The sequence below is a fragment of the Marmota flaviventris genome, chromosome 2 (assembly GCF_047511675.1).
Source record: "Marmota flaviventris isolate mMarFla1 chromosome 2, mMarFla1.hap1, whole genome shotgun sequence".
NCBI lineage: Eukaryota > Metazoa > Chordata > Mammalia > Rodentia > Sciuridae > Marmota > Marmota flaviventris.
This window is the reverse complement of record NC_092499.1, coordinates 59,587,501-59,606,854: the sequence shown is the minus strand read 5'-3', so window position 1 is coordinate 59,606,854 and position 19,354 is coordinate 59,587,501. Positions and strand designations below refer to the sequence as shown.

General features: G+C 34.0%; 1 pseudogene; it reads left to right on the top strand.

The window, feature by feature from the left end:
- The first annotated feature begins 17,098 nt into the window (after positions 1–17,098).
- Positions 17,099–18,051, top strand: LOC139703704 (zinc finger protein OZF-like; annotated as a pseudogene).
- Positions 18,052–19,354: the final 1,303 nt, after the last annotated feature.

Sequence of the window (19,354 nt, the reverse complement as noted above, 5' to 3'; positions counted from 1 at the left end):
AATGCTAATCAGCTGTGTTTGTATCAGACAAAACAGGTCTCAGTTGAAGAAACATTAGTAGACCTAAAGGGATATGTCTTTGTATGAAAAATTCAAAAACCAGAAAACAAACACATATAAATGTGCATGTACCTGATAATAAAACTTCAAAATACATGAACAAATGATTACAGAATGGTAAAAGGGTACCATCTAATTCACAAGTGTAATTGGAGATTCCTCTCTCTGTACTTGATAGAACAAAATGCAGAGAAAATCAATACTGGCAGAGAAGGTTTTAACATATTCTTAAATAATCTTAAGTAATATTAATAGACAACTACATTCAACAATTTCAGAGTAGACATTCTTTTTTGAGTGCAAATGGAATATTCATAAATTAGATGATATGCTGGGCCACAAATATATTCTTAGTAAATCTAAAAGGATTGAATTTGAAGAAAATGCACTCTTCAATGAAATAAAATTTTAGTAATAAAATATAGCTGAAATATTGCTAAATATTTGGGAATTAAATAACATACTTCTAAATAACTTATGGATCATCACAAAGGATATTAGAAAAATTCAATAATAGCAAAATAAAATATGTAGAGTACAGATTAAGCAATGCTTTCATAAAGATGTAGTGTTTTATTTAAAAATTGGCTAAAATTAATGATTTAACTGTATAAAATAAGAAGCTAGGAAAGAAGGCAAAATAACCCTCAGTTAAGTAGAAGGTAGTAACAAAGATGAGAGAGAACAATAATAAAATTTAAAAAAAGACAGATGAGAGAGAAAGATTTCGGGAGGCGGGGGGATAAAAACCTTGCATTTAGTGGTACAATTAAATAGGCTTGCCTCTGATTAGACTGATGACAAAAGGAAACACACCAAGCAATGCCGGGGGTGATGGAGGCAGCATGGTGACAGATCCTAGAGCAATAACAGAATGACGAGGGGATCCATTCACAACCTAAGTGAATAAACTTGACACATTAGAAACAGATTATAGAAACTGAAACACTATACCCTAGGAAATATGAATTACTCATACGTTTTAAAGGAGGTGGGTTCATAATCAGAAGCCTTCCCATAGTCAGATGTTATAGAATAATTTGTACCAGTCTAGACAGATGTTATAGAATAATTTGTACCAGTCTTGCCTTGAATTGAAAGTTTGAGAAATATAAAAAACAGCCATTCTCCCACTCTTTACAGCAGTCAATGCCGAACTATGATCATGGAAGAAAAAATCAACTACAGTAGAGAGCCTCCCTGTCAATTCTGCAATTCTGCCTGCACTGGAAAAATAATAGAGGAAATGTTAAAATTATATATCTAAAATATTCTAAAACTGAGACAAGGTTGAAACATTTCTTAGAAGATATGGATAATATATTTATTAGTAAAAACTGATATTACGACATCTAACGTTGAGGAATCCATATATTATCTGCTCCCATTAATTTTATTCAATATTTTACTAAAATGCCATTATCAGTGTGAGACAGGACCAATCTAATAAAAGCACAGAGTATGGAAGTGAAGTAAAATTATCTCTATTTGCAGATTAAGTTTTGTTTCCTAACCACCTCCCCTCCTTAGTCACTTTCAATATGATAATAGGTCACTATGTGACTATTAAAATTATAGCCTATCTGGGGCTCTTTATTCTTACTACAAAGGGAGCAGAGAATGTATGTTTGAAAAGGAACATATGAACCATACTAATCAAAGCTTGAAAGGTACTGTTTCTACATAGCAAACAAGATTAAAAAATATACTATGCTTTATCAATTTTCTTTTATATCCTAGCCACTTGATTTTTAAGGGTAATTTTTCCTTTAAAAAAATCAGTAAACAAAGTAAACCATCATAGTTTTTAATCACTGACTAAGGTAATATTTAAAATTTTATTTATTCTTGGAAGATTAAATATAAGCAAGTATAATTTGAATAGATGGTTAAACAAGAACAGATTTCATCTGGGTGTTTCCCCAAATGATTTTTTTTTAGCACTTAACTTACTTGTTATGTTCATATATAAATACAACTGAAGGAAGAATTTAATAGCGAATATACACTTACAAGTAAAATCAGTTGTCTATTCAAAGAAATAGTTGAGATGAATGTGGGAGAAAACTCTCACATTTTATGAATATGCGGTGTATGAGCTATTTTGTCTAATGATTCATTCAATTTTAAAAGTATATCCTTCTGTTATTTGTCCCAAGAATTTTATTTTCTTTGTGTATTTGTGTACTTAATAACAAAGCATGCACACTCCTTGGAATTCATATAAATTAATAATTTATTGTTGAATAGATATATCTAGAGCTGTTGAAGCAAGTAACCTTGATTAAACATTTGATAAGCCTGATAAAATCACAAGGAAAAATTAAAATTTTACCAGGCAAACTGACAAAGCCTTACATGATTACTTTTTTTATCGTGTGATTTTTTTATAGAGAGGTAATTTAATGAGTATATCCATTAAACAAATATCAGGGTCACAAAATGGATTACTAATAAAACCAGAAGTAGATAAGTATGTCTAGTCTATCAAATTATCTAAATCACATAGTAACTAAACTTGATTCCAATGTTGTATTGCATTCTTAAGCACCAACCTAAAGGTCAATTTCTGAGAACATCAAAACCTCAAGTAATACTGCCTTATGAAAAATGCAAGCTCACTGTATATGAAAAGACATGCCTAAATTAGGTATTTATTGTGGTGCATCTTGAATTGTCATATTGGTGCATATTGTTGGTGATACTTTGAGTGGAATGTTGATCTTACTCTGTTTTAGACAGAAGCAAACATCAACTGTTAAAAACAAAAACAGACAATAGCTTACATGAAAAAAAAAAAAAGGACCTTCCAGGGAGACTTGGGTATTCTGGAAAGAAAGTAGGCTATAGAGTGTTTATAAAGAATTAGTCATAGATTAGAATACTGGAACAGAGTTCGATTTTCCAGCACACTCAAGACATATCATAAATCTCAACATGAAACTCAGTGAGTACACTTTCCATTGTTCTCTATTCTCTGTCCAAACAGATGTCTTATCATTTTTGTACCAAGGGATTTGAGAAATAATAAAATAGAAATGTGTATTTTCATCAGAAATATTTACATTGATATCATGTTGAGAGGGATTGAAATTATTTTACAGGAAATTAAGAAGACTTCAATTTTAAGTTCTTTTAAATGTAACCTACAGTAAATATTATATTCACTTTCTAACTAATGAAAAAGTCCAAACTCCCATGCTGTTCTGTCACAGAGGGCATATATGGGGAATTTCTTGAATTCTTATAGTTTTTAAAGTATTTTAACCACAATTATAATAATATTGTATTTAAAATGTTTTGACAATTTTACCAAATACCAGTACTCTTTTCTCAAGGTGGCAGAGAGTTGGTTAACTGTACATTTTAAAATATCGAGCTTGATAAGTAACTTACTTTCTGTTTAAAGCAATCTACTTTAAAATTAGATGAAATAGTGACTGCTGAACAAAATATCTTAAAAACGTTGCCACTTAATGAGTCTCACTAGAATTTAGAGAAAAATACATAAATTTTAAGAACTATATAGATAATTTTTCTAAGCAGTGCCAAGGCAACTAGACTTATTCTTTTCAACAATGATTGTTTATCATTGAAAATAATCAAAACCAGACTTTAAGCTTTTCTTAGAAATGAGCCCCTACACCAGAAAATAGAAATGAATGCTTCACATGCAAGAAGATGCTGTATTGTTCTCTTGGTCCTTCAACTGGCATGGTACCTAATGGACTCATGCTATCTATTGTTTGCACCTTGAAGAAATAAGATTATTTATGCCAAGCTTGCAAATAACTGCACAACAATTTATCAGCACAAAATTGTTTTGTCAGCCTGTCTTATCTCATGGTTTTGCCAGTTAATGAACAGTAACTTATTTTACCTCAATAGTCTAGCATAAATCACTGGTTGTTCTCAGCCAATGTCAGAAGCAGTATCACCGAAGTTGATAGCAGACAGTCTATGCAAAGTAAAATAATAATAGCATTTATTTATTTTTAAGTGGTATAACATTATTTCTATAAAATTCTGTATCACTTTGGCCTATGTAATATAAAGTACCCCTGTGACATGCAGATTAAACTGGCATATTGATCCCATGATTTTTTTCTCTACATTCTTCCCAAAACTCTACTAATGCTAGAGACAAACAGACAGATAGACAGACAGACTTAGAAAGACTGACTTCTGGTTTCCAATTCAGCATGTAAGAAGCTAAAAGTCATCATTGCATTCCAACAACAAGGAAGAAGCTGAATAAACTGGAAAATCAACAACATTTCTTAGGTCTGTCAGACAGGTGGGGAATGCAGGGCAAAGCACTGTGCCCCTCTTCAAAATTGGATTCTCTGCAAATGCAGAGAATCACAACTTGTTGGAGCAGAAACACATGAGTACAAACCTCTGTGAGAACCAGTGCTGACACAGGAAAATGTGACTATAACTGATGACTTGCTGGAAGCTTAGTGTGGATAAGTCTGAGAGATTAGAAAAATAAGAGACAGCAGGAGCCAGTCACTGGGGTCCCCAGAGTTTTGCTTCTGGGGACTTGCCCACATTCTCACAGTGAATATTACAGACATATCCAGTTGTCTGCTGACTAATATGCTCCATTCTGGATGTCTGGGAGAGTTGACTAATGAATTCTATATAATGATCCTCAGTGTGTGATCTAAGTATTATCAAATTTGGAATGAAAATTCCTAGTGCAAATTGCTAAAGTAGAAGAATTCCTTGTGTCAAGGTGGTAGTTGACATTCTTTTCAGCATACTGGTTAGGCTTTTGAAAAGAACTAAGCTAAATAACTGCCCAAGCACCTCACATTAATTGTTCTATGAACCCCATATTACATTATAACAGCTGGAAGAGGACAAGCATTCTTTGATTTGTTCTATCTCAGACATGTTATTCAGTGTTTGGCATCAAAATCTGCATCTCTGGGTTCAACTTTTGCATTCATTCTTGAATGTATCCTTTTTATTTCTTTCTGTTTCCTAATTGCTCTAGCTAAAATTTCAAGTACTATATTGAATAAAGGTGGTGAGAATGGAAATCCTTGTATCATTTCTAATTTTAGACAAAATGCTTTCAATTTTTCCCCCATTATGATGTTGGCTTTGAGTTTGTCATACATAGTTTTCATCAGGTTGAGATAAGTTCCTTCTATCCTTGTTTTTTTTCCCCAGAGTTTTGAATTGAATTGACTACTGAATTTTATTTGAGGCCTTTTCTGCATCTATTGAGATGATTATGTGATTTTTGTCCTTGGTTCCATTTATGTGGATACTATATTTATTGATTTACTATGTTTAAACCACCCTTGTATCCCTAGGATAAAACCAATTTGATCATGGTGACTGATTTTTTAAAATGTGTTATTGAATTTAACTTCTCAATATTTTATTTATTGAGGAATTTTGCATTTGTGTTCATTAATTATACTGGTCTTTATTTTTCTTGAAGTGTTCTTACCTGGCATAGGTATCAGGGTGATAAAAGCTTCATAAAATGAGTTTGGAAGCTTTTCCTTCTTTAAATCTCATGGACTAATTTGAGGAGTATTTGCATTCGTTTTTCTTTAAAGGTCTTGTAGAAATCAGTTGTAGATCTGTCTGATCCTGGGCTTTTATTTGTTGGAAGGCTTTTTATTACTGCTTCAGTCTCATTGCTTATTATTTGTTTGTTTAGATTTTATATATCCTTTGTTTAGTTTTGGAAGAATATCTGTGTCTAAACATTAGCCATATCTTTCAGATTTTTAATTTATAGGAATAGAAATCTTCAAAATAGTCTCTAATGATCTTGATTTCAGTTGTGTCTGTCATAATATCCCCATTTCCCATTTGCATTTCTAATTTTATTAGTCTTCTCTTTCTTTTGGTTAGTTTGTCTAGGCATTTAACAATCTCATTTATTTCTTTTAAGAACTCTTTCATTGTTCTATTGTATTATTCTTTTAGTTTCTATGTTGTTAATTTCATCTCTAATCTTTATTATTTATTTCCTTCTACTAGTTTAAGGATTGGTTTGTTCTTGTTTTTCTAAGACCTTAGGATGCATCTGATTAGGTTGTTTGTTTGATCTATTTTCTAAACGCAGGCACTGGTAGTTCTAAACTTCCTAAGGATCTGCCTTTGCTCTATCTAAGAGATTCTATTATGTCATATTTCTATTTTTGTTTAATTCTAAGAATTATTTTAAATTCACTCCCTAATTTCTTCAATGACCCACTCATTACTCAAAAAGTATATTGTTCAGTTTCCATGTAATTGTTTAATTTTTGTAGTTTTTCTTATTATTATTTCTAGTCTCATTCCATTATGATCTGAGAGGATGCAAATGTTTATTTAAATCTTTCTCTATTTGTTAAGTCTTGCTTTATGGTCAAATAAAGTATCTGTTTTAAAGAAGGTTCCATGAGCAGCTGTCGGGAGCTGCCACATAGGAGCTGAGCGCCCCCTAGCTTTGAATAATGGAAATGTGGAGACTGGCTTCCCTGACTGGGAAGCAGATGGATCCCCATCTCCACTCAGCAGAGGAGCAAAGCTTTGGGGTGTTACCCAATAGGAGTGGGCTGCCTCTTGTAACATTATCCCTCTGCCTTATGTGGATGGAATATTCTTTCGAACAGCCTCCCTCAATAAAACTAGGGTTTAAGGCATGCCCTTTCTCTCTTTCCAAAAGACCTAACATAGAGAGCCCTCACAGAACCCAAAGAAAAAGGGATTTTCTGTCTGTGTGTAATTATTTTGTGCCAACCCAAATTCACCTGGAGTGACCTTGACTAATCTAGTCATGTGTTGCAGCAAGCAGCTGAAAATAAAGTATATTCAGTTGTTGTTGGATGGAATATTCTGTTGATGTCCAGTAGGTCTAATTTATTTGTAGTAAAGTTTAAATCTGATGTTTGTTGATTTTTTTTTTTTTTTGGTATGGATGACCTGTCTGTTAGTGATGGTGGTATACTGAAGTCCTCCTCTATTATTGTTTTTGGATCTTTCAGTACATTTATATCAAGTAATGTTTGTTTCAGTTTAAACTGGATTCCTGACATTCAAAATACAAATATTTACAACCATTATATCTTCTTGTAGAATTTTTCCCTTTACCTGTATTTATGGACCTTCTTTATCTCTTCTGACTAATTTTGGCTTGAAGTCTGCTTTGTCTGATATTACAGTGGCTACTCCTGCTACTACTTTCAGATTCCATTTGCATGGAATATCATTTTCGTCCCTTTACTTTTAGTCTGTGAAAGTCTTTGCCTGTGAGATGTGTTTCTTGGAGACACCATACAATTAGGTCTTATTTTTTTCCTTCCTGTCTATTAGCCTATACCTTTTATTTGGAGAATTAAGAACATTTATATTTAGTATTTTTAAAGAGAGGTATGTGTTTCTTCCTATAATTTTGTTTTATTTCTAATGTTTGAATTGTTCCTAATTTTCATTTGCTTATCTATTCTTTAAAATAGATTTATCACCCCTCCACGCCCACTTCCTGGTTATTTTTGTCTTTTCGTGTAGGATTCCTTTAATACTAGCTTAATGTCAAGAAATACTTTAGTTTATCCTTATCTTAGAAGGTTTTTATTTCTCCTTTGGATTTGAAGGATAGCTTTGGTATATATAGTAATCTAGGTTGGCAGTTATTTTCTTTCAGTACTTGAAATACATAATTCCATGCTCTCCTATTCTTTACAATTTCAGTTGATAAATTTGCTGTTGTTTTTATGGAATGGTCTTTATTAATGACTTGGCACTACTCTTGCAGTTTTTAAGATTCTTTCTTCTGAATTATTGGCATTTTATAATATGTCATAGAGAAGTTATTTTCTGGTCTTACATGGAGTTTTAAATGCCTGAAGTGATAGTATATATTTTTCCTTCCCAAGATTAGGAAAACTTTTTCTGCTATTATTTTATGGAATAAGTTGTCTATGCCATTAGGCTGTATTTCCTTTCCTTCCTGAAAGAAATTGATTCCTAATTTTGGCCTTTTAATGTTGTCCCAGAGATTTTGTATGTTACATTCATATTTTTTTGAATTTCTTTCTTTCTTTGGCTTGTTCTCATCTTTTGGTGAGACTCTTTACTGAGTGTTTTTACTTGACTATTTGAGTTTTTCACTTCTAAGATTGCTGCTTGGTTCTTTCTCAGAAAATCTCTCTATTAAAATGCATTTTTTATATCATATATTTTCTCACTTAGTTCATTCCTTAGATTTTCTTTTAATTCACTGATCATTTTAACAATCAACTTTTTGAATTCTTTGCCAGTCATTTTCTCTTTTTCAGTATCTATGGTTTTAGACTTAGGAACATGTGAAGGTGTCTAATCTACCTTGTTTTCTCATGTTTCCTATATGTTTATGTTGAGATTGTCATATGCTAGGTTGGAAAGTTCTTCTCTTATTATGGAAGAGCCTTTTTATTGAGGTATTTTCTTTTTTACTATGTGCCCCAGGTTAGGGGTATATGTCTCTGCATCAAAGCAACCACTCTACTTGCTCTTTGTTTTATGTCCAATCACTAGCACGACTTTGAGAAGAAATAACAATTAACAGTAACTAACTATGATCACTTGAAAGAAAATCATGTTTTAACAAGTCATAAAGATTTATTGAATGTATTCTCTACAACTCCACTAATTCAAAAGTGGAAAAGGAGAGAAATACTTTAGAACAGACAAAAAAAGCTTCTGAAGAAAGTAAAATTAATATTAGACCATAAAGGGCATGAAAATCGTAGGGAAAGAAGAGGCAGCAACATACAGAAAAAGTATGGAATAGAGAAGGAAAAGTGAGAAAAGAAAGAGTAAAGAGGAGAGATTATAAAAATGAGATAGAAGAAAAACAGAATAAATACAATTTTAAAAAATACATAAAATTGAATTAAATTATGCAATAGTAAACCAAAGACAGTAACACCAAAGACAGTAACCAGTGAAATTAAAAGCTAGCATTAAAAGATTAAAGTTCCTGGGGCTGGGGCTGGGGCTCAGTGGTAGAGTGCTTGCCTTTCATGTGTGAGGCACTGGGTTCGATCCTCAGCACCACTTAAAAATAAACAAAAAAGTCATTTTGTCCATCTACAACTACCAAAAATATTGAAAAACAAAAAGATTAAAGTTCCTCTTACTCTCATGTCTGTCCACACAGACCTTACCCTGCTCACTTCTGGCATGAATATAGTGATCTTTGCTAGTTCCGTGGAATGCACAGGCAGCCCTGTGTTCTCTTCTGGCTGAGAAGAACTGGCTTGGAATGACTAAATGTCCCCTGCCCCTCCCCAGGCTCAGGCATAAGATTTTTATGTTTACATAGAGACAAATCACTCAAGGTTTATCCACAGGGAACTCATCCCACCTATGTCTGGCAAGATTGAAGTGCTCTATTTCAGCAATGGATCCTGGAACGTAAGCTTTCTTCTCTTGTAGTGTAGACTGTGTAGGACTGTGACAGGTGTATGTGTGCCCCAGTATTTTTCCATGCATGGTTGAAGGACTATGCACCAGGATAGGGAGGTGCTACCTCATTCTATTCTCTTCTTGCTGTCAGAGACAGTGGGCACTGGAAATGGAGCTAGGCACTGACTGTGGTGATGGGTGGCAAAGGGCTTGTTATGGTTTGGATGTGAGTTAATCCCCAGAAGCTCATGTGTGAGACAATGCAAGAAAGTTCAGAGAAGAAGTGATTGGGTTATGAGAGGCTTAACCCAATCAGTGAATTAATCACCTTATGGGATTAATTAAGTGATAACTGAAGGCTGGAGTGTGGCTAGAGGAGGTGGAGCACCAGAGGTGTGGCTTTCGGGGTATATATTTGTATCTGGCAAGTGGAGTCTCTTTCTCTGCTTCCTGATCATCATGTGAGCTGCGTCTCTCTGCCACCCTCTTCTGCCATGATGTTCAGCCTCACTTGGAGCCCCAAGGAATGGTGATGGACTTCTGTGGACTGAGAACTCTGAAATCATGAGTCCTCAAATAAACCTTTCCTCCTCTACTGTTGTTTTGGACAATCCTTTTAGTCAGTCAGAGAAGTGAAAAAAGCTGATGAAAACAGGGCACCAGCAACAGTTGGCAGCTGAGCCAGTAGCAGGCCTTAAGTAGCAGGGGTGGTGGGCCCTTAGGTATAAATCTAACAAAATACTTACATGATTTATGAGGGAAAATACAAAACTCTGATAAGTGATATCAAACAAGAACAAAATAATCAAGAGATATTCCATGTTCATGGTCAAAAGACTCAATATTAATCAAGAAAAGTCAGTTCTTCACAATTTGATCTATAAATTCAAAGCAATACCCATCAATATCTCAGCAAGAGATTTCATAGACATTGACAAACCAGTTGCGTGTATATGGAGATTCAAAAGACTCAGAATTTTCCAGACAATATTGAAGGAAAAGAATGATACTGTCATAATGGCTACATGTCATTTTACATTTGTTCCAAATTCATAGCATGTACAAGGCCAGAAACAGATGGTAATTGAACTGAATCACTTTGGGTGGTAGTGGTGTGTGGCCATGTAGTTTCATCAATTGTGACAAATGGATGTTTGGTAAGGAAAGTTCATAAGGGGGCCATGTATGTTTGGGAACAGATTTATGAAATATCTGTATGCCTGACACTGAATTTTCTGTGAATTTGAATTTTTCTAAAAAATAAATAAAAAAAGAATGAATAAAAGTAATTAGACTAATGAAGGACTAGGAAACAGAAGAGGTGAGAGAATCCTAGTAATTACAAAGACAATGAAAAATATTATAAAGGCTTAGCAAACTACAGAATAGTTAAAAATTAAGCAAGCTGTTGGAAGTGAAGTAGAGTGGGTAAGTGAGGGCAACTTGTGTCAGGATAATTCTAGAAATTAATATCCCCAAAAGCTCTAACATCCACTTCTTGAGGTACATTACAGATGTCAAAGAAAAGGATGGATTTAATGATGGTAGAGCTGTATATTTTTTCCTCAAAGTGGTTTCTTAATTTCTAGAGAGGGAGAGCCATATAAGTTTAGATTTGAGACTACAATCAGTACTGAAGGTAGAGGTGTATTGCAATAAAAATAAATGACATTACACTTTGAATTATTATACCTTTATTTTTTCAAAGCTACTTCCTTTGGGTATTTTCTTACTTGAAACCAAAATATTCTGTCTGAAGTAGAGTTTATCAACCACTCATATAGGTTTGTATTGAACAATATGCTTCAATATAATTAAATAAAATCCTTTGTCCTATTAGGGAATAGAAAATTGAATGAAAGTACCCAAATTTGATTTGTCACTTTGCTACTCCATTAGATTGGATTATAGACCTAGGAGTGAAAAGGAGCAAGAATGTTCCTACATGGCCTTTTTTTCAATTATATATACAACTGGTAAGGTAGACTTCCGAGTCTGGATGCACTTTTAATCCTGGGTTTCTTAGAAAAGCAGTAGAACATGTGTCCCGTAATCTGTTGGCTACTTCCTTCTAAATGTCTATCCTTATGAGCCATTGAATTATATAATGAAGTACTAATACTAAATATTTGATTAAACCATATTTTTAAAATTTTTTTGTGAAAGTTATAAATATCATTTTAAAACAAAACATACTTTTGTCTTCTACCTCATTGATTATTGTACTATTTCTGTAAGTTCATACCATGTAATTTGTTCCAATGATTATAAAAATAAAGAACTATATTTCATGACTTCATGACATAATTCTTTCTGTGGGGAGGTAATGGCAATTAGACCCAGGGACACTTAACCATTGAGCAACATCCCCAACACTTTATTTATTTTTAAATTGAGACACAATCTTTCTAAGTTGTTTAGGGCCTTGTTAAATTGCTGAGGCTGGCTTTGAATGTGTGATCCTCCTGTCTCAGCTTCCAGAGCCACTGCAATTAGAGGCATGTGCCACTAGCCCTAGCATGACATAATTCTTGATGGTTTACAGCAGTAATTTTTAAGCTGCTTTCAGTCATAGAGTTCTGCAGAGGTGGTCAAAGGATTTTTCAGGACCAGTCATATGTAAGTTTATATGTGTCACTGGATAGCTGGTATGTGCATGTGTACATGGGTATATAGTTGTATATGTGTACACATATGTATGTGTGTTTGAATTATAATTCAATATAATTAAATGAAATCGTTTGTGTTTTAGGGAATAGAAAATTGAATGAAGGTACCCAAATTTGATTTGTCACACCAATATACATATTGGTGTATATATGTTCATTTGTGCATGTGCATGTAGAGGTATTTCAAATAAGTGTGGTTTTAGGATCACCATCAGTTATTTCAACTTTAGGTATTATATTTAGGTATTAATTCTATCAATTTTTTTAATATTAAAGATTCTTAGAAGTTTGTATTTAAGAAAAAAATAAAGAGTAAAACATAAAAGGAGCTAAGCAAATAGCTCTAAATCTTTTAAACCCACTTAGCTAAAATAATTAGGGACCTATGTAGTGTAATCTATATATAATCTAAATATTATTTTGCCAAATACATTCACCCTTTTACCCTACCAAACATATTGTTCCTAAACAAGATTTCCACATAAGCATAATCATGTTTTCTTTCAAATTTATTTATCTTTTTATTCTTCCAGGAGCACCTTCTGGAAAAATTATAAATAAGCATAAAAACTGGCAAAATAAAAAAATCAGAAATAAAAAAGAAATTGAAGTGTTGGATAATCCATAAATTACTAACTAAGCCTTAGAATAATTGAATTCATTCTAGTTCAGAAAAGGGTTGACCTCAAATATTCCTTCATATCTCTATTCTGCATATTTTCATATGCTTTTAGCAAAATTTAAGGGTAAATCATTTGGCAAAAATATCTTTACCCACTGTATTTTGTCATTTTACCAGGTACTCTAATATCTATGCTGAATTATTAGAATTTAAAATAATTTATGCATTTCCTGATGATTCTTAGAGACTACTGAGGACTAATGGAAAAATGACCATGCATATAGAAATATTGATAGATAAGAGAAAATACAGTTTAAATTTTAGCTTCAAATACGTGATAATGTGGAGAAATTGAAGTGCCTCAATTTTTTTTCTATTTTCAGTAAGTGACAAAGTGAGGCTACAACACTGTCATAATCAATATGCACATGCTGCACTGTGCTTTTGGTTTTCATACATCTGCACTCCATATGGATATGGAGCCACTACTTTAATTCCGATTAAAAAGAGTGACATTGTCAAATGTCAGGTATAACTAATTAAAACAAATAAAAAAATTAATTAAAAAATAAAAAGAGTGACATTGTATTCTTATTGTCAAAATAAAATTAAAACTCACAATCTGAAATTCTTACTATACCCCTTTTTTATGAAAAAAGATATTTCCTTTGAGTATTTTCTTACTTGCAAATAATAAAAAACTAAAACCTCCTGTCAGATATAGAGTTTATCAAACACTTACGTTTACATTGAAAATTTGCTTCAATATAATTAAAGTACCTTGTCCCAATAAGCCAGTGAAAAATTTGAATTCCCAAATTTGAGGTCTCAAGTTGTTATTATTGCCATGCTCTCTCCCTCCTGAATCTTGTTCCCTGCAAAGTTTAAGCTTCTTCTTCCTCTACCAATATCTAATAGTCATTTCACTACAACTTATGAACAGGCATCCATGCTATATGGCTTCAGATGGAATTATGAGACTTGAACTTGTGCAAGTTCAAGCACACTTAGATCACCTCTCTAATGGAGTTCATGAGGACAGTCCCAGGCCATGCTCACTTCTCATGTGGTATATTTCCATAGATGAAGAATATCATAGATATAAAACTTTCTGTTCCTTAATTATTTCTGATTATTATCACTAGAATAGCTACCTCTTCTAAACCCTGTATCTATGTACATGTTTATTTTTATACATTTACACTTGAATGTTCCATTGAAATCTCATTTTTTTGTTCCAAAACTGAACCAATAAATGATTTTTCATGATGTTTATTCATAACACATTTTGACGTTTTTCATTGTCCAGCTTGTCCACATCAAAGATCTATAAATTATCTTGTCAATTTTCTTCCTTCCATTCTCCCCATCTAATCAACTCACATTCTGTCCACTTAGATTGTCTCCTATTGTCTTCTTATGCCATCCTTGTCTGAGTCACTCTCATCTTTTAATTGGAATTATTGTAAATATAAACTGACAACAGAAATGCCCTGATGAAACTTAATGCTTCCAGTTGCTCCTAAAATAAAATTAAAAATTATTAATAAAATACAACAAAGCCCAACAGAACCCACCCTTTTTTCTACCCACTGTTGCTGCAAGTGGGTCCTACTGCATTTCTGTAGCACAGACTTGCATTTTTACCTGCTTCTCCAGGATGTCAGGTCTCTTGCTTTCCTCCCTCAGCAAACTGCATTTGTGCTACTTGTTCAAAATTCTCTGTTTCCATCTCCACTTCTTATCACATCATATTATGCCTGACTAGGTCTTACTTATCAAGCAAGTTTCCACTGAAGTGTCTTTCCTTATCTTTTGTTTAACTATTGATTATATTAGATTTTTCTTGTCCAATATCCTAGAATACAGTACTTTTTCTTCATATCTCTAATAAAATATTTAATTATATGTTATTTGAGTTGAGAAAACTTGTGTAATCTAAATTATGATTTGAAATCCCTCAGAAATTTCTAATATTTGAGGCAAACATTTCATCTCTCAGTAAGTCCAAATGGTCATTGCTTCAGTAATGAAAAAACCTGCTGTTATTTTTGGTTTGCTTATTTTTAAAAAATATGCCTGAAAGTAAGAATTGTGTTTAGGTAACATATAAATAAAAGAAAAATCATGAATCTTTAGATGCTAGAATTACATTCCATGTGACAAACTACTATGTTACCAAAGGCCCTCAGAAATCAAAATTGACTTAAAGATTAGATTCAAACAGTTTAGACTTTTTACTGCCTGCATGAAAGAGGGTGTGCAATGCCTTATCTGTTCAAAAGTATGCAGATGACTCATTTCTAAGGCTGGGTCAATAAAAAACATATTTAGTTTGTTTTCTGTAATGCTTGTTATTTCCTGAAGAGCCAGCACTCAGAATTTGGTTTTGATGCTGAGATTACATACATCCAAAGGGAACAACAATTTTTGCCACTTATATAACAAGGCTTTCTGGAAAAACAGTGTGGCTCCCAAGCAGATTTGAAAATAGCTTGAGAAGGAAAGATGTGATGTCTTGGTGGTCAAGAGGCAGGACTGGGGTGAGGGATTTCACATACGGTTTGAACTTCTCAAGCTAGTACCAAAGGAGAGGACACCCAGGATTTCTTGTCAGCCTGCCCAGATAGGGGTCAGAGAGGAAAAGAAAGGATTGACTTAAAAAAATATGCTACCAGAGAAATATGAAAAAGGATTCATCTTTTTTTTAAATGTTAGACCTACAAATATAAAGGGTGAATGATAACAATCCTTTATATTTGCCCCTTTAGAATACTGTTTTTTTTTTTTTTTTTCCCTGTCCTGGCCCCAGTGTGTTTTAGTCCTATGAACAAAGGAAACATGTTAATTTACTCACTTGATATATCCAGGGACCTACAGGTAATGTGAATTCAAAACTAAGAGCCATGGAAAGATCAATCTTCGGTCACAGAATATCAAAGAATATTTAAAAAAAAAAATTCCCACCCGATTTCTAGTATTTTCTTTTATCTTTTAGCCAGAAGGCAAAAGTAAATCTTATCATAATATATATGATGCTTTTCAGTGTATTGGGTTTAAATAATTTTATCTCCCTCAATTTTATTTTGCTCCCTTCTGTTTCTTGAGCATCCACTAAAACCCAAGGCTCTAGCTTCTTATGTTGAACATACACTATCAAGAAATCAGGATTTCAGGACAGACCAGCCATGGACAAGATGGAGTCTTCTCAGTTCTGAGTCTTGGCTTGGCCTGTTTTGAGACCGCACTGGGGGAGGCATTAAGGTGGGAGTCTCCACTCCAGACATCCCAGCAGGTTTGAGTTCATCTGAGTCCAACAAAGGACCACTCACCACAAGAACCCCAAATTCACAGGAGGATGCTGTCAAGGTTGTGGGGGGTGGGTGGGGATACAGAGAGAGAATAGACCAGCAATGCCTTAAGGGAATTGTAGTCCAAGGCCGGAAAAGCAGTGTTGCCAGTAATGCAAGGTAATGACACAGCCTGGGTCTGGTTCTTGCATACTCTTGGCGCATACTCCGGGCAGAGTCGCGAAGACTTCTGGGAGTGCTCACTCTTTCTTGGAGTGCGCAGGCGCGGCCCACCAACTGGACATTTTGGTCTTTGTCCGTGGGTCAGGACGGTCTCTTGGTCCACGTGACACACAGGACTCTCTCTAAAGTAGATTTCTTTAAGAGGAATTGCCCAGTGCAGGTGATAAGGAGACCAAACTGTATGATCCTCCACCTAAGCAAGAAGATCCACTGGATGGTGGGGAAAAAGTGGAAAAGAAGTCTTGTCAGAAAAAGCCTGGGAAGATGATGTACAGATAGAGAAGCAATAAGACTTGGTAGGCAAGTTGTGTTCATCAAACTACAGACTGAGGAAAAAAGGATGTGAATGTAAGAAAATTGGAGAAATCCTTTGTTTGCTCAACCTCATTTCATTTTTGAAGTTTTAGGTTGAAACCATTTAGACTTAACCATGAGGGAAGGTATGTAGTTGAGTCTCCAATTTTACTAGCTGGATGTTCTCTACCACTGCTTATTTCTTATGGTAATATCCCCTTGTAAATGTAAATCAGTGTGAAATGCCTTCAGTATAAAAAGTGTGATATAGCATCTGATAGCAGAGCATTCATACTGGAGGAAAACCCTATGAGTTTACTGAATGTGGGAAAACTTTTATCACATTTCATTGAACATAGAAGTCATGCTGAAGGGAAACCTTGTGCTTCTAAAGAATATTGAAAAGCCTTTAGCTAGATGATAAAATTTTCTCGCAAACCTTATCCATTCCTCTGCATTTGAGAGATCATACAGAGAAGCCTTCTAAATGTAAGAAATGTGGAAATATCTTCAGTCAAAAGTAAATCCCCATGTATGGAGAAATTCATACTGGAGAGAAACCTTGTGAATGTGGGCAAGCTTCCATTCAGATGTCACACCTCAGTCAGCAGAGAATTTATAGTGGGGAAAGCCCCTTTGCCTGTAAGGTATGTGGGAAAGTCTTCAGCCACAAATCCAATCTTACTGAGCATGAGCTTTTTCATAATGGAGAGAAACCTTTTGAATGTAATGAATGTGGGAAGGCCTTTAGCTAAAAGCAGTATGTCATTAAACATCAGAATACTCATACTGGAGAGAAGCTTTTTGAGTGTAATGATTGTGGAAAATCCTTCAGCCAGAAAGAAAACCTCCTTACCCATCAGAAAATCCACACTGGAGAGAAACCTTTTGAGTGCAAAAATTGTGGGAAACCTTTCATTCAGAAGTCCAACCTTATCAGACACCAGAGAACTCACACAGGAGAGAAGCCCTTTATATGTAAGGAGTGTGGGAAAACCTTTAGTGGGAAATCAAATCTTACTGAGCATGAGAAAATTCATATGGGAGAGAAATCCTTTAAATGTAATGAGTGTGGAACAGCTTTTGGCCAGAGGAAGTACCTCATAAAGCATCAAAACATTCACACTGGAGAGAAACCCTATGAATGTAATGAATGTGGAAAAGCCTTCTCTCAATGAACATCACTTATTGTGCACGTGAGAATTCATTCAATTGATAAACCTTATGAATGCAATGTATGTGGAAAAGCCTTCTCTCAGAGTTCATCTCTCACTGTACATGTAAGAAGCCATATAGGTGAGAAACCTATGGATGTAATGAATGTGGAAAAGCTTTCTCTCAATTCTCAACCCTAGCTCTGCATTTGAGCATACATACAGGTAAGAAACCTTACCAATGCCATGAATGTGAGAAAGCTTTCAGCCAGAAATCACACCATATTAGACATCAGAAAATTCATACTCATTAAAAACTCTATGAATATCTTCAAGATGGGAACACATCAAAAATTTATATATCATAAAGTCATTCTGAGGCAGTGCACCACAAATGAAGGGAACTAACACAAATGTTAACAACTTTGAGGACACTGAAGATTCATATTGAAGAGGAAGACATTTGTATGATAAACAGATTGCCAATAAAAAAAATACCCCGCAGTCAATGGTAAAGGTAATGCTGAAACAATAGACATTTCCATTAAAATTGGAACAGAAAACAGGCCTGTTACTCCATCAACATAGATGTGAAGTTCTTCACCTGTGTAACAAGTTGTGTTAGAAAGGAAGAGACAAAAACAGATGGTATGATCATCTATAAGTAATAAAACTCTGGTATTGCTTCAGCAGAGGGAAAGAGATTCTAGAAAGAGACCTATATTAAAGAAATCCATCAGATGAGAAAATATGGGATTATTTAAAAAAATTATTTGGAGGTAATTTGTTCTCTGAAGGGGAAAGAAAATAGACCATGAACACACAAGCAAAATTCATGGGAATTGAAGACTGAAAGATACAAAAGCCATGTACTAAAGTGGCTGTGACCTTTGGAGTGGGGAAACTTTCCTTCTTCTTAACAAATTTAAAAATATTTAGCAGTTTTACTTGTGAGTGTATATGCTCAGGAGATAACCAGGAAATTTACTGTGGCTTGATTTGTAACCAAATATTGGAAACAACTTAATTGTTCATCAGGAACAAAAAGAAGTTCTTATGATGTGACACTATACATCTGAAAAATGCAACAATGAGATCCACATGTTATTAAACCAGGTAAGATAAATGGAACAATAAAAATTATCTTAAATAATGCATATCATATATTTTCATCTAATTATAGGCACTTTAGTTATTCTTTTTTGGTGAGGAGAGAGGGATCAAACTCAGAGGCACTTGACAAGTGAGCCACATCCCAAGCCTTATTTTTTTTAAAATATATTTTATTTAGTAATTGGGTCTCACTGAATTGTTTAGCACCTCACTTTTTGCTGAGGCTAACTTTGAATTCACGATGCTCCTGTCTCAGCCTCCCAAGTCACTGGGATTACAGGCATGTGCCACAACACTCAGCTTTAGTTATTCTTAAACAGGATATTTTCACTGTTATTTAGCAGTAAAAGGTATCATATTGTTTGACCATTTTACAATTAAAAATTGAATAATTTTAGTGAAGTAGATAAAATGTGCCCACAAAAATAGAATTTGCCTTGTGAGCTCAGACATCATTGATGTTTCTAAATTTGAAGGTTTATTTACAGTTGTCCTCAAAATAGT